The sequence below is a fragment of the Coffea eugenioides genome, chromosome 5 (assembly GCF_003713205.1).
Source record: "Coffea eugenioides isolate CCC68of chromosome 5, Ceug_1.0, whole genome shotgun sequence".
In the NCBI taxonomy this organism is placed as follows: domain Eukaryota; kingdom Viridiplantae; phylum Streptophyta; class Magnoliopsida; order Gentianales; family Rubiaceae; genus Coffea; species Coffea eugenioides.
In genome coordinates, this window is record NC_040039.1 from 5,253,731 (window position 1) to 5,267,458 (window position 13,728).

At 35.2% G+C, this 13,728-nt stretch overlaps 1 pseudogene; it reads left to right on the forward strand.

Annotated features, from left to right (window-relative positions):
* Nucleotides 1–335: 335 nt before the first annotated feature.
* On the forward strand, nucleotides 336–7,056 carry LOC113771067 (annotated as a pseudogene).
* Nucleotides 7,057–13,728: the final 6,672 nt, after the last annotated feature.

Sequence of the window (13,728 nt, forward strand, 5' to 3'; positions counted from 1 at the left end):
GACATCCATAGACTTTACTATCCCCACCCCAATATATATTGGCGTCCACAAAGTGTAGGCAGACAGGATTTGCGACTTTACCGTATAATTTAAAAGCAAAAAAAAAAGCCAAATATAGTTTTTAAAAAAATGTATTCTGGAAAAAACTAAATACAATTTTAAAATTTAGAAAATTAGATAAGAAAAACAAAAATCAAACAGTGACGTTGACCATAACTTATGATTTCGTTGGGAGTTGAAACTTTGAGTCCAAAAGTTGTTCCCCCTTCTTGTTCACTTTGTAATGCAAGGACCTTTAGGAGATTGATTAAATATATTCAGACCATATTGAGGTGATGTTGGAAGTTGTTCAGAAGTCAGCTTCACAGTTGGTGTCTGAATTTTTTATGCAGAGGTTTATGGATTGAATGTATTGGAATGAATAGAAACTGGACCTTGGTAAGTCATGTCCATTGAAATGCCATTTCTTCCACTTGAGTTCTTTATGTGCCTTTGATGCTCAGAGTGCAGCAGATTAGGCAATTTGATTTATTGCAACTTTTAATTTCCATTTTTATGGTCAATTATCAGGTCAATGCAATGTTTATAACTCCGGTTCCATCTATTTAATCAGTTGAAGGCTTTTGTCTGGTGTCTAACAATCTGAAGTTCTAGAATCCTCCTACCACCAATGTATCATTGATGGTTTGTTAAATAGACTCTCTATTGCCTGTGAGGCTGATTTAAGTTGAGTGAATGTCTTATTATCTTCAATTTATAGGGCATGTGTAATTGAGGCTTGGTAGGTGTCGTGAGATCGTTATCTGATTCATTGCTGGAACAATATGAAGAGGAAATTGACACGTTCTATTGGCCTCTTGAGAAAAGAAATAAGAAAATTCCTTACTCTGCATCTGATTATTGTCCATGTAAGAGAATATTGAAATAATCATGATAGAAATTGAATTAAGCTTCAGTTTGAATAGAAACTTTTAAATAAATGGTCACCTTTAATTGTTTTGGGCTTTTTTTTTTATTGGGGGGGATCAAATTTGGCATTGGAGATCATGTTTGCAACTACTATAATAAATTATATATCCAAGAATCTCCTATACACAAAACTGTTTGTGGAAATAGATTGGAACTTGATACTGATTTAGTTAATTTGGCATTGCTGTTTTTCCTGTTTTCAACTGTACCATCTGGACAGCATGGATTTTTGGTGGATGAAGACAAGACCTCTGTTTATCTCATCCTTTTCTAATTAGTATCTTTATGCAGAAGTGTTGCGGTTATAAAATCAGATAAGGACACTAGATATGCATTGGATTCAATTGTTACTCATGATGGCGAAAAACTGCCATGCTGGCCATTGGCAAATCTTTCATCATTCAGACAAAAGCTTGGTAGTGAGGCATATGATAAGGTATTCCCTGTTAAAATTGACCTTGTACTTGAGAAGTATTGCTGCATCTTGGTCTGGTTTCAACTGCCTGGGCATGCATATGATATTTGGTTCGCCATATACTATTTTGCTAGAATGCTAGATGGCGACATTTTGTTTGGGTCAACCAAGATGGAAACTATACATTTTACGAGGAACATAGAACTCTTCATAATTTTGTATCGGACCATTATGACAATCTTATTTTGCAGTGCACCAGTATCCTTAGTAGTTGCTATTACCATGATTACAGCTAGAAGTTATTGGTATAGATGAGGCACAATTTTTTGAAGCCCTTTATGATTTCTGTCGTGAAGCTGCTGACCACGATGGAAAGACTCTGATTGTTGCTAGATTGGATGGTGACTATCTAAGGTATTTGACAATAGGTATCTTGGGAGGAAAACATCTAGTCACAGTCTTATGAGTGACCAACTAGTATTTATAGGAGTACAAACCTAATCAACTATTTACAAGAATACCCTTACTAATATTATCTACAAGAATACTAATATTCTCTTAACACTCCCCCTCAAGTTGGAGCATATATATCATAAGCACCCAACTTGTTATAAATGTATTTCACCCTAGAGCCCCCTAAACTCTTGGTAAACAAATCAGCCAATTGATCTACAGACGGTACATGAGATGTTTTGATGACTCCGTCAAGCAATTTCTCTCGAATAAAGTGACAATCAATTTCAATATGTTTTGTCCTTTCATGAAACACTGGATTAGACGCAACATGGACAGTTGCCTGATTATCACACATTAAATTCATAGGATGTTTATGCTCAAATCCAATTTCAAGTAACATGCTTTTCAACCAAACCAACTCACACACAGTGTGAGCCATAGCGCGGTATTCAGATTCTGCACTTGATCTGGAGACAACTGTTTGCTTCTTACTCTTCCACGACACTAAATTACCACCAATAAACACACAATATCCTGTGATCGATCTTCGATCTGAGGCAGAACCAGCCCAATCTGCATCACTATATCCTTCAATATCAGTGTGTCCATGATTTTGATACAGCAACCCTTTTCCAAGAGTACTCTTAAGATACCTGAGAATCCGTATAACAACATCCCAATGACTAGTACGAGTAGTATCAAGAAATTGACTCACAACACTCACTGCAAACGAAATGTCAGGTCTCGTTACAGTGAGATAATTTAATTTACCCATAAGTCTTCGATATTGCTTAGAATCATCAAGTAATGCACCTTGATCTCTTGTTAATTTCACATTGGGATTCATAGGAGTATCCACAGGTCGACAACCTAACATCCCAACTTCACTCAACATATCAAATACATATTTCCTTTAACATAAATAAATCCCATATTTAGACCGAGCTACCTCAATACCCAGAAAATACTGTAGATGACCTAAATCTTTTGTCTGAATGTTTGCCTGCAGATTGGATTTAAGTTTCTGGATCCCCACAATATCATCACCTGTAATTACAATATCATCCACATAAACAACTAATAAAATTTTACCAACATTAGAATGCCGATAAAATACAGAGTGATCTACTCCACATCTTGTCAGACCGAACTCTATGACAACACTACTAAACCGGCCAAACCAAACCCTCGGAGACTGTTTCAATCCATATAAGAATTTTTTCAAACGACAAATCAACCGCGAATTCTCCCCCTGAACAACAAATCCAAGAGGTTGTTCCATATATACCTCTTCTTCCAAATTTCCATGTAGAAATGCATTTTTCACATCCAACTGATGCAATGGCCAATTATAAATTGCTGGCAAAGAGATAAGGAGATGAACAGAGGTAATCTTTACAACAGGAGAAAAAGTTTCGAAGTAGTCGATTCCATACACCTGAGCAAATCCTTTAGCTACCAGACGAGCCTTCAATCTATCAATAGAACAATTAGGTTGTACTTTTATAGTGTACATCCACTTACAACCAACAATCGGCTTACCAGAGGGAAGAGGAACAGGATCCCAAGTACCATTTTTCTCCAAAGCAAGCATCTCTTCTTGCATAGCTAACCTCCAATCAGGATCATTGAGAGCATGGGTAATAGTTTTAGGAATGGATACCGAATCAAAGGAAGCAACAAAAGAAAAATATGACAGAGAGAGATGAGAATAAGAGACAAAGTTAGAAATAGGATGAGAAGTACAATGTCTCTTACCTTTACGTAGAGCAATAGGAAGATCTGACTCACAGGAGGGCGTCATACCTGGATCTGAAGATTGAGAGTTAATTGGTGAAGTACGTAGCATATCAGGAGCTTTCTCAACCATGGAACGACGAGAATAAACTTGAAGATTATGACGAGATAATCGAGTTGTGGAATCTGGTGAACTAGATAAGTCAGGTAATAAAGATGAAGGGACTGGTAAAATAGGAGAAGGAAAAGAGGAACACTGGTCTAACTCACAAACATACCTTGCTTCATAAAATAAGGAGTGGATTCAAAGAAAGTAACATCAGCACAAGTGAAAAAATGATTTAAAACTGGACTGTAACATCAATATCCCTTTTGCGCTGGTGCGTATCCCAAAAAAATACACTTAATGGCACGAGGATCTAATTTATCCACCCCGAAAGCAAGTTGATGAACAAAACACACACACCCAAAAATACGAGGAGGTAGTTTAAATATAGGATCATGAGAAAAAAAAAATGGAGTGAGGTAATTGGCCTCCAAGAATATTGAATGGCATGCGATTAATTAAATAACATGCAGTTAAAACTGCATCACTCTAAAATTGTTTGGGCACATTCATGTGCAACAAAAATGTCCGAGCAACTTCAATTAAATGTTCAATTTTTCTTTCAGCAGCTCTATTCTGTTGTAGAGTGTAAGGACAAGAGAACTGATGAAAAATACCGGATTTAGTCATAAAGATATCAAAAGGAGTGAAAAAATATTCTTTCGCATTATCACTGCGAAGTATACGTACATGCATACCAAATTGATTCTTTATTTCTGTAATAAATGCACAAAAAATGGAATATAATTCTGAACAATTTTTCATTAAATAAAGCCATGCAATTCTGAAAAAATCATCAACAAATATTACAAAATATTTAAAACCTAACTTTGAAGTGACTCGGTTAGGACCCCAAACATCAGAATGAACTAACAAAAAGGGTTTCGAAACCCGTTTATTGACCCTAAGAGCAAAAGAAACACGATGATGCTTTCCTAATTGACAAGACTCACATTCTAATGAAGCCAACTGACTCAAAGCAGGAACCAACTTCTTCAAATTTTGTAGAGACGGATGACTCAAACGATAGTGAATTTCAAGAGGAGAAACCGTAGCAGGGCACGCAATCGGACCATTAGAGTTGAGAAAATAAAGACCATTATACTCACGCCCTCCACCAATCATTCTCTTTGTCTTCAAATCCTGAATGATAGCAAAATCAGGAGAAAAAGTAATTGAACACTGTAGAAATTTGGTAAGCTTACTAACGAACATTAGATTAAAAGGCAAATTGGGTACGTAAAGAACAGAAGACAGCGGAAGAGATGGGTTAATTTCTACAGTGCCTAGTCCTTTAACTTTAGTTGTAGATCCATCAGCTAAAGTAACATGAGGGAAGGAAGTAGACTCTTGAAAATTAGAAAAATTTCTAGAGGTACCTGACATATGATCAGTAGCTCCGGAATCAATGATCCATGAGTCAAAATTTTTGGAAGTGGAGAGACAAGTCATAGCATTACCTTTTTGTGCTAAAGAAGCAGAGAAAAGAGATGCGTGATTTGCAATTTGGTACTGCAGAAATTTGACATAATCTTCCTCGAATATGGTAAAAGTCTTTTGGGACCCTTGTGCTGAAGAACTCGATTCAGCTTGGTCAATGGTAACCGCATTAGCAAACCGAGGTGGTTTTCCATTTAAATCCCAACAAGTATCACGAGTGTGATTCTTCAAACCACAATGAGTGCACTCATGGGTGCCTCGACCTCCATGACCCCCACGACCTCCTCTACTTCTTCTTTCACGAGAGCCACATCCAAAGTTAAGTTGCTCTATCCAACCATTGTTAGCAACTAAAGCAAATTTGTCATTAATTAGAGCACCATCACCCTGTGCATTGTCCTTAGATGCAGAATGTAAGACCCGAACATACGCCTCTGTAAAGGATGGTAATTGTTTACCTGCTAAAATTTGAGATTTGATTGGTTCAAATTCTGGCTTGAGACCGGCCAAGAATTTGAGCACAAGCATTTGTTCTCTTTGCCTCTGCATAACTGTAATATCACTTGAGAGAGGCATTATGGCATTTAATTCTTCTGAAACTCGCTTAAGATCAGCAAAGTATTCTGTTACTGTCTTGTTATCTTATTGCAACTAAAAATATTCCAAAGAAACATCATACATCCGTGAAAAATTACTGTAGTATAATAACTGGACATAATCCCAAACTTCTTTTGTTGTCTCACAATGAGAACACATATAAGCAATTTGTGGCTCCATAGAATTCCATATTGCTCCAAGAATTTGGGCATCCTCTTGAATCCACATTAGTTTCTTGTTGTCCTCCGTAGGAGAGTCATCTGTGAGATATCATTACTTTCCTAAGTTTGTCAGATAAATCTTAACGGCTTTTGATCACTGTTGATAATTAGTGTCATTCAACTTCCAATTTGTGATTTGAGGCATCACCATTGGCATAATATTAGTAGACGTCACAAAACCTTTTGATAGACTTTCAGCCATAGCGAATAGTACTCCAAACCAAACGAAGGGTCAAAACTCGAGATGAATAGCACGTGAACAGTGCCGTGAACAGTGACCAGAAAAGCGTGAACAGTGTCGTGAACAGTGAACAGTGTCGCGTGAACAGTCACGATGAACAGTATCGTGTGAACAGTCGCGATGACCAAAACTTTTGCTAGATGTTTAACCCTAACCCTAGGACTTTTGCTCTGATACCATGACAATAGGTATCTTGGGAGGAAAATATCTAGTCACAGTATTATGATTGACCAACTAGTATTTATAGGAGTATAAACCTAATCAACTATTTACAAGAATACCCTTACTAATATTATCTACAAGAATACTAATATTCTCCTAACAGTATTATTAAATTTTGCATGTGGATCCATCTAGTCGTTCCCGTATAGTTTTGGTGGATGCTTTCTTTTTCTTATGGATTCAGACATTATTTAAACACGTTGAAACTTGGTTTTCTGATGCTTGGAAGTTTCATCCTTTGCTGAACTCCCCTCTTTTGTTGTTCATGAGAAGTTTTGGGTCTATGCTTCAAGTTATACCCCTTGCGGACTCTGTAACCAAGTTAAATGCACGGTGTGAGCTCTGTGGTAGACAAGCTTTCTTTACATTGAGAAAGACAGAGGATACTGACACAGAACTAATCGCTGGGCATGAAGTGTACATGCTCGTGTGTTAAAAACATTATGTGAGCGGACAAGTGGTCAAAGAAGCTGCAAAGATAGTGTTAGAATCTCAAAGGGTTCAATGCGGTGCAGTTGTGTACAACATCGTAGGAAATCTGGCTTCTCATATCTCAGGCCAGAAATGTGGCATTTGCTTGTGGTGTCTAATTGTAGAATTGGTATACCCTTGCCTGAGTATATCAAAGCTCAGTGGTCTTACAAAGCAATAGCTAGATTTAAATAGATGATTTTTGCTCCTCAGATGTCTCTATTTTTATAGGGACATGTACCTTGTCTAAGTTACTGATGAATTGTATTAATGCATGATTTTACCTTCTCCTTTGATGTGCTATGAATGTTGAAAAGCGGAAATGAGGCTACTTGTGCTGGACAATAATCAGACTATGATTCATCCTTCTTGAGTTACTTAAATATATGCTTACCTAAAAATGATTACATATTTTTATTTCTGAATTTCGATGTCTTGTTACTTTATAATGACTTGTCCTATATTATGCTAATTCTTGTTTATGTTCTATTTTTTCCTTTTTCAGTGAGTAACAAAGAATCTACAATTAATGTGTAGACAAAATTTTTTTTAACTTATTATATTTATTGAAATAAAATAAATTGGTATTGGTTTACTTAAATTAAATATTGTAAAATCCCCTAATATTTTGGTCTACAAATGGGACCAATTTTATGTGGTTCTAAAATTAGATTAAAGATCCAAAGCTGTTGTCTTTTGTTTTCACTTTTTATTCAAAAGATAACAAATTTTTATGGTTCTAATTTGATTCTGGACATCACAAAAATGTCAACTTTAATTCGTAATATTCAGGGAACCTTTCTTTCCTCCATTTTGGTATTCTTGTCCAACTATTTCATCTTGGTTCACCTGTACTTGTGTCTTCTCTTGGATGTTTAAAAAAAAAAAAAACAAGCATTTGGATACTAGAACAGCACTAGGATTGTTGGATGGCATTGCCTAAGCATATAATGTGAGCAAACTTTCTTCAATTTGATTTCTTATGCTTCTGCAACATTGCAAATGCTTAAGAAATGAAACTAGCTGATTGTATCTACTTTCGTGATCAAGAAACCTTTGATCACGAAACAACTTTGCCTCCCAAGTGATAATTCACAATATGAAGAAGTGATATCCATATCTGATAGTGTCTTCTAGTCCATTTTTTCTCACATGCAACTTTGCATTTTGGTTTCAGACTTGTGTAGTTTGATTATTAAGATGTCTGCCAATTCTTATTGAATCTACTTGATGAACAAAATGATCTTAGCCCACTCTTCTTTTTTTTAAATTTTATTTTGGGTTGAAACCACCAGCCTTTGGGGCCACCACCAATGCATTAAGGTTTGGTGGGGGGGGGTGGCAAGGATTCACATCTTGTCTCTCACCAATTTGCCACAATTAAATGTGGCATTGTTTAAAAATTCCAAACGGGTGTGTGGTGCTCCCGTCTGGTCCGGTGGTGGTTCAGTCTCCTCCGGATTACCGCAGCACCTCTTCAAACCCTCCCACTCCCCATAGTATAGGAAGCTATCATATCGACAAATTTTTTTTTATTTTGGTTGTATTTCTTTTCATATTTTCTTCAAAGCTGCTTGTGTTTTTTTTTTTTTTTTTACACCTCCATTATCAAGATGGAGATAGGCCTTCATTGGAGTTGCTTGGACCTTTTGAACTAAATTCTAGACTTCTATTCGAGCTATCTATTTTATTTTTGTTGGTTTTAATATTTGTACGTGTAATTCGGTTAATTTTTTTGTTGGTTGTGATTGTAGTATTATTTGGGATTTCAATTTGATCTGCAGTGGTTCTAATATTTGTGACAAAGTGCTCCTGTTATAATAATGTTCCTTTTTCTAAAATATTAAGGAATTAAGATGATTTTATTTTTCTCGAGTTTGTTGGAAAGTCCTAGTTTTAGTGTGTGTGTGTGTGATACATATTTTGAGTATACAAAAAATAGCAGGACATGCGGTGAGTGTATTTATACAAATTTTGAGTATGTAAAAGGCTACTGAAAAGTCGAGAACAAATTTTTAAAAAAGGTTAGATCTATTGAGCAAAAAAAAAAAAGAATTATAAAATAGGATTTATCTGTATTAATTCCAGCCAAATATTCACTGAATTCTTGTACAAAAAGGTAAAGCACTTTCGTAATTCTTTCTCTTTTAACGCATAGATCCAGGGATAAAAGTAGATAGCAAATCCACTTGCAGTATTTCGTAATTATTCCAACGGCTAATACCAACTGTGCAAACTCTAGAGTCTGCTCATATTGACTCTGGTGATGGTAAACAAGTTGTAGTCTCGTGAGTTTTGAAGGTGGCCCAATCGAGCGTAACACTTAGGCCCGTTTGGAACCTAAGTTTTTTGAAAATTTGTCTAAATTTTTACTGTAATGCACTGTAGAAGTTTTTGGAAAATTTTTTTAAGATAAAAAACTTTTTTTCCTTTTCTTTTTTTCTTTTTTTTTCTCTTTCTCTTTCTTTTTCTTTCTTTCCTCTCTTCTTCTTCTTTTTCTTCCTTCCTCGTCCCCCTTTCCTCCCCCGTCACCTCTGCTCCGACATTGAAGAATCATTTGATGGTCCCAAATTTTTTTTCCTTTTCTCTTTCTCTTTCTTTTTCTCTTTTTTTTCTTTTTTTTTCTTTTCTTTCCTCTATTCTTCTTCTTTTTCTTCTTCCTTCCTCTTCCCCCTTCCCTACCCCGCCACCTCTGCTTTGCCTCCAGCTTTGAATAACCAATAGCCTCTGCCTCCACCTCTGCCTCAAGCCAATTTTTTTTCCTTTTTCTCTTCCCCTCTTCTCTCTCTCCCTCTCCGTCTCCCTCTCTGCTCCCCTTCACCCTCCCCCTCTCCCTCCAGAAGCCAGAGAACCAGCAGGCAGCAGCCATGGTTTTCTTTTTCTTTTTCTCTCCCCCTCTTCTCCATCTCCCTCTCCCTCTCCCTCTCCCCCCTTCTCCCCTTTCCTACTCTCCTCCCCTTCCCCCTCCCCCTTTGCCCAATATGGTCGCATGACCAGATCTCCGTGACTGGGGAGGGTGGCCGAGGAAGGGAGGGGGAAGAGAGGGGGAAAGGGGAGGGAAGGAGAGGGGGAGGGAGAGAAAAAAAAGAAAAATAGCATAACAGAATGGTTGTAGATCGGTCAAAGGGGGAGGGGGATGGGGAGAGGGAGAGGGAGAAAGGAAAAAAAAAGGAGGCCGGCGCCGGAAGCAGCGGCGGAGGTGGTGGCAGGCGATGAAGGTGTGGTGGATCGGGGTGGGGGAGAAAAAAGAAGCAAAGTGGAAGTTTTTTGTGTATTAGATATTTTGAAGTGTGTAGGTTAAAAAATTTGATAAGTTTTTTTAGGTTCCTGTAGCTAAAATTGTTAAAAAAACTAGTAGCTAAAAATCTTGGCCAAAAACTTGGGTTCCAAACAGGCCCTAGTTCCGCACAATACTTAATTTTTTGTACTCTTTTGCATAGTTGGACCCATAACACTATTTGATGGGAGACTCATCCTGCGCAGAGATTATACGAGATTTACTCTAATACCAACTATAATGCCCTAAATCTATGGATTGATTCAAATAACTTTAGAGCGAAATTGTGAATTTAAAATGATTAATCAAAATTATTAAGTAACCGATGGGTATAGTTTATACACATACGTTTACTTTGGATCACTGCATTCTAGAGGGTGTCTAATTTAGTACTTAGCGTCATACAATAGTTAACTCTTTGCGTTCTGATGCCACTTGTAATGCTTCAAGTCCATAATACTTAGAGTGGAACTATGAGGTCAAAATAATTGATCCGTATTATTTGATAATCCATGAGCCCAAACTAATGTACCCATCCTTTCCTTCTGCTTGTTGGTTGACTGGCAAGACTGGCTAATTAGTCCAACCAAGTGGCGAACCTTTTATGTTGATTATAAGTCAAAAACACTTATGATTTATCTGGAAAGTTTTGCATGTATCTTACCATTGACTATATCAAGGTTAAAATCCAACCAATCTTATGAATTGCTCTCCACCTTAAGATTCAAGTAATACATTTCTTGCCATTCATTTTAGGGGAAACTAAACAGTGCATTCACATCATGACCAAAAGTGTACAAATTTATTTGCAACGGATCTTCTGTCTCACACCCTGTGCTACTTTCTGTCCCACTTTTTATTATATTGCTATTTCTTCTACATAAACATTATGTTTTAATTCTTTTTTGTTTTCTTAAGATTCAATAACTATAAATTGAGTAAAAAATAAATACAACAGCTTCAAAAAAATAATATATAATAGAAAATTAAAAAATATAGCAGAAAATTCATAAAAAATCTCATTTTTTATGCATTTTGATTTTTTGAGTTTGTTAAATTTTGTTTTTTACTCAATTAATAGTTATTGGATCTTAAGGAAACAAAAAAGAATTAAAACATGATGTTTATGTAGGAAAAATAGCAATATAATAAAAAGTGGCACAGAAAGTGGCACAGAGTGTGGGACAGAAGATCCATTGCACAATTTAGAAGCTGAGTGAGTGATTTGACAATAGTAATAGTATAATGGTCAAACTTATAATATACAAATAGTAGAAATAGGTTATTTGCCCTTCACTTGGAGTAGGTTGTCTTGTAAGTACAATAATTAGTTCTGCATATGTCTTCAACTTTCATTGCATCACATAATTTCTAGTTGAATCCATGCAATAAGTTGGCCAAGTTATATTTAACAAACTTCAATCCAAGGGTGTCGCCAGGGAATCTCTTTCAAACTTGTGTTGTAAGCATTTTTCTTTGTAGTGGAAGAGGTGTTAAAGAACATGAACTGAAGAGGTGAAACCAATTTAACCCTTCATAGATAAACTACGAATATAAAAAATTATACTTTTCCTTCATGACACTAACAAAGATGGATGGACAGTTGTATTTCAGCATTCATAGTAAGTCAAAACCTTGGATGAGTAGTTTTGAGAAATCGTCCTCTTCCACCTATCTCTCCCTACAAGAGTAAATTTCCAAAAAAAGTGTGACAATTAAAAGAAATTTTTAAAGGATGATAATCTTCAAATTTCTTCTAAAAAAGTGAAAAAATATATTTACTCAAAAGTTGAGTTCACAAAGTGCTTCTTTTGAAATTTATAGGCACGTATTCCTCAAAAATTGGATTTAGTAAATACATTTGGAAAATAATATATTCTTTTTATTTCAGAATTGTAAAGAACGTATTCACTTAATATATTGTTTTGAAAATCTCAATATTTGAAAACATTTTCTAAATACTACCACCATTTTAATTTACTCCTGCTTATAACTCATTCAATTCTTCAATTGCTTGTCAACTAGAAGAGGCTACTTGAGAATTTTGTTTATTGCCCATTCTATCGCAGTAGCCGAGACATCAATACCACTGGCTAGTAAGACCTGGCAGATAGATCTTGGTAAAGCATAACATCTAAAGCAAATGGAGACATTAATCAAGAAGAAACATGGGAAAGCAAGTTGGGTATAATCAAAAGCAAGACATTTAGTTCTAAAAAAAAAAAAGATTGTTTTCCCTTCAAATCTAAAGTTTTCATGGTTATTAGCTTGGTAGGGTCAATGTGATGTCCCCTTGTTCGACTCTCAAGCCATCATATTTTCCTTCATTTCCATAAGAGTTGAAGTCTCTTTAAAAAAGAAAAAAGAATCACTAAATCTATATGAAATGGTTTTAGGGTGTAATTACTACTGTAGCACTTTGATTGAGAATATTATAGTTTATCCGTTTAAGATTGATTTTTTTTAGAATTACTCTCAATACAGTTTCCAGTTACCTTACTATCGTACATAATTCACATTTCAAAAAAGTACTATAACATTATTTTTCTACAAAAACTCCCAAAATTTTCTTAAAATAATGCAATCCAAATGGACTCTTAATTTGTAAAGAGCTCTCACTTTCATATAATACACTATAAAGTTGGCAGGACTTGCAAGTTCCTAATTATCTTCTTACATTTCAATTAACTAAGAGATATGATACAAATATTTCAAAACTGACTATTTAAAATAGGATGAATGTTGCCAAATATGAATGACACTCTACATTTTTTATAGTAGCATTCCTACTATCTATTTTGCATAATAAATGACTATATATTAAAGAAGATAGCTGGAGAACTATTATACAAAAATAGAGTACTATTAACAATTACCTTAATATTTTGTTAGTATACCGATTTTTTTATATTAGTAGGTTTGGATGGACGGCAAATATGCAAAAGGAGAAATTCAAATTTGAATGTATGTTATATGTCATGCATCCTAACCTATTAATTTTCTCCACATACAAAAGAGATGGAAGGGAAATAAAATAAATAAATAAATAAGAAAAAAGATGGAAGGGAAATATAAAACAAACAAATAAAAAATAAAAATATCCGACTTTTTTTACTACAAATATCAATATAGATTTTTAAACTAAATCTTTAATGGTATTCTCTTGTTCTTATTTATCTATTTTTATTTCAACTTCTTCTTTTTCATGTTTAGAGGGAAAAAAAAGAAGTAATGAAAGGGTCAATTTGTTAATTTATTAGTCTGATTTTGACTTTTGACTATTAATCATTAGTTTCAATAGAAAAATTAATAGTGATATTTTAACTCAAACCATGAGGAGGTTATATATATGTGTGTGTGTGGTAAAACACCAAACCATAGGGGGGGCAAAAAGTAATTTACCCAATGGCAAAGGGCTATTTTATCTTTGAAAGAAACTTAAAAACTCATGGGTGATTTCCATCTTCACTTGTATTTAATCTCTATGTCATCTGATTGGTTGTCATCGAGTTCCACACCAACAATTTGCCGGTTGCATCTACCTATTGATTTGCATTTTAACAGGTAATTTCCTTT